General features: G+C 35.7%; 1 pseudogene; it reads right to left on the bottom strand.

Annotated features, from left to right (window-relative positions):
• Nucleotides 1–289: 289 nt before the first annotated feature.
• LOC101716966 (protein MAK16 homolog pseudogene) lies at nucleotides 290–1,180 on the bottom strand (annotated as a pseudogene).
• Between the last annotated feature and the right edge of the window lie 1,443 nt (nucleotides 1,181–2,623).

The following is a 2,623-nucleotide window of genomic DNA, read 5'->3' on the forward strand; positions in this document are numbered from 1 at the left end:
GGAATTCAGTGCTTAAAATTTAGGAATATTTATACCCACAATCTCATTCCAGTTTCAGGAACTCACCTGTGAACCTTCTTGGGTTCAAGCTGTCATTTCAACTCATATGCTATAAAAATACTCTTCACTTACGAGTTTCCTCCATCCACTCCACATTTCTCGCCCCAGTGAAGTAGCATCAACATTAAAAACACAAATATTGTGTGAAATATACCAAAGAACAAAAAATGGGAAAAAAAAGGAAAGAAGACCTTGAGCATGCTCACTCCTGATTACACTTGGGGAGAAATCACTTGATCTTGGCCTTGGCCATGGGCTCTGTCTCCTGCTCATACCCTATCTCTGCATAGGCTCATTTTTGCCCAGAGCTCCTTTCAAGGGTGTTTTCCCTTGGTGCTTTGCATTATGAGCCTGTTCTTCCTCTTCGCTGGATGATTTCTCATCCTAATTTTCATCATCACTGGCCTCCAGTTTATCCATATCCTCAAAATCATTTAGGTCACTTTCATCTATTTCATCATTTTCCACAAATTCCTTTTCCCACACCTTCCTCCTCCTCATCATCTTTCTCCTCTTCACCTGAAGAATCACTCTCTGCTTCCTGTTGTTCCAGAGCCTTGTCAAAGGCATGAATGGGGAAGTTGTAGATGTCGCCTTATGTGTCCTGTTTCAGTCTCTCCAGCAGTTCCTTCTCAATGGCATTATCCAGCTGAGCAGCTATTAATGCCTTTTCCTCTCTTCTTTTCTCCCTTCGCTCCACCTTCTTACTCAAGGGAACAAGTTTCCTCTGTCGCTTTAGTGTAAATTTTCTAATTCAAATTAGGCATTGGATTATCTTGGTGAATCTCTGCTTACCTTTGTGTCGAATGAAGTGAGGCTAGTAAATCAGATTTTCATCAGTTTGCTCCAGTGCTTTCTCATAATTTTTACTAAGCCGGACCTGTTCCCAGAGATGCCTAGGAAAAGTCACTCTTTCTACAACCTTCATATGCAAGTAGCACTGCCCGTTCTCTGCTTTGACAGTGGCATACTGACTATTTGCCAGTGGACAAGATGACGGATTATGCAGTCCAGTCAGGCTATATTCATTTTTGCAAAACCCTTGAGTCTTTGTTCTTATTTTGAAGGAACAAAACTGCTTGTTTCCTAATGTATTCCAGATAACATCATCTGACTGCATGGTGTAAGCTATTTAGGGCGAAGCACCTGGTGGGAAGAGAGAAGCAACCACGCTTCTTCCGCGGAGTAACTTCCGCAAAGCCCTCTGATCCTTTTCTTATATCCCCATTTCAGATTCATCACAGTAGTTTGAATGGAATCTTTCAAGATTTTTAGAGAAAGAAGTATATCATCTTTAGCTGCGGACAATTTAACTTCTTTCATTCTGATTTGATTACATTTATTTTGCCTGCCCAATTGCTCTGGATACTTTTAGCAGTGTATTGACTAAAAATGGTGAGAGTAGGCCTCATTTTATTTGACCTGATCTTAGAAAGAAAGCTTTAAGCTTCTCCTCATTATGATGTTTACTGTAGGAGTTCCGTATATGCTGCAGAGATTTTCTTCTATGTCAAATCTGTTGAGTTTTTGTGAGGTTTGATATTAAACTTTAAATCATGAAAAACTTTTAAATAACGTGTCAAAAATTCTCTGACCTGCTGGTGTATGAGTATATTTTAAATGAACAAAAAATTCTTAGTTCGGGGAAGATAGAATGTTTCACCAAAGAAATAGAATATCTTAAGAAGAATCAAATAAATGTACTGAATAAAAAATGCAGAAAACAAAAAAAATGATCTGGAAGATAGAACAACAAAAATTATTTATTCTGAATAAGAGGAAGAAAGTAGATGGAAAACGGAATGGAGTTTTAAGAGTCCTAAAACTATAGGATTAATTATAAAAATAACATCTAGCACTGGGTCATTGAAGTGTTATAAGGATGGGAGAAATATAAAGGGGCTTAAAATTACTCCCAAATATAATGACAGAAATATCCTAAATTTATCAGAATCATAAACCTACAAGTGAAAACCTGAGTAACTACCAAGTGCAAAGAAATCCACACCAAATACTATTAATTCACTAAATGTTGAATACTAAAGTCCAGAAAGCATATATGCCTAATGTATACCCATAGAATTGCTATGGAAGGATTTTGCTGTGAAAGCAGAAAAAGAGAAATCATATAATCCTTATAGGTACAAAATATCTGAGGGTAAGAGATTTGTTATGAAAAGAAAAGAGATAAGAGGAATATGACAAATTTTTTAGAGTTGAAAGAAAAAATCTCTCTGCACCAAATCTTGTATCTAGCAAAAATATATTTCAGAAATGAAATGAAGGTATTCTTTGGTATTTACCAGCATAATTATCTGAAAGAGTGGCTAAGAGTAGTACTTTGAAAGGAAAGGAAATGAGAAAAAAAATTGGATCAAGAAGCAAAATGAATTATGGAAAATGAAATTTTAAGGTTCATGTAATATTTTCCTTATTAAATTTCCTAAACTGATTTTCTAAGTTATAATACTCCTTGATGGATTTTAAAATAAAGGTTAAGGATACATTTATCCAATAATAAGATAAATGGGGAAGATAGTAAGGTTTAAAAGAAGATTAGGTT

The sequence above is a fragment of the Heterocephalus glaber genome, unplaced genomic scaffold (assembly GCF_053883595.1).
Source record: "Heterocephalus glaber isolate CG9 unplaced genomic scaffold, H.glaber_assembly_v1.0 deba00000122, whole genome shotgun sequence".
Classification (NCBI taxonomy): domain Eukaryota; kingdom Metazoa; phylum Chordata; class Mammalia; order Rodentia; family Bathyergidae; genus Heterocephalus; species Heterocephalus glaber.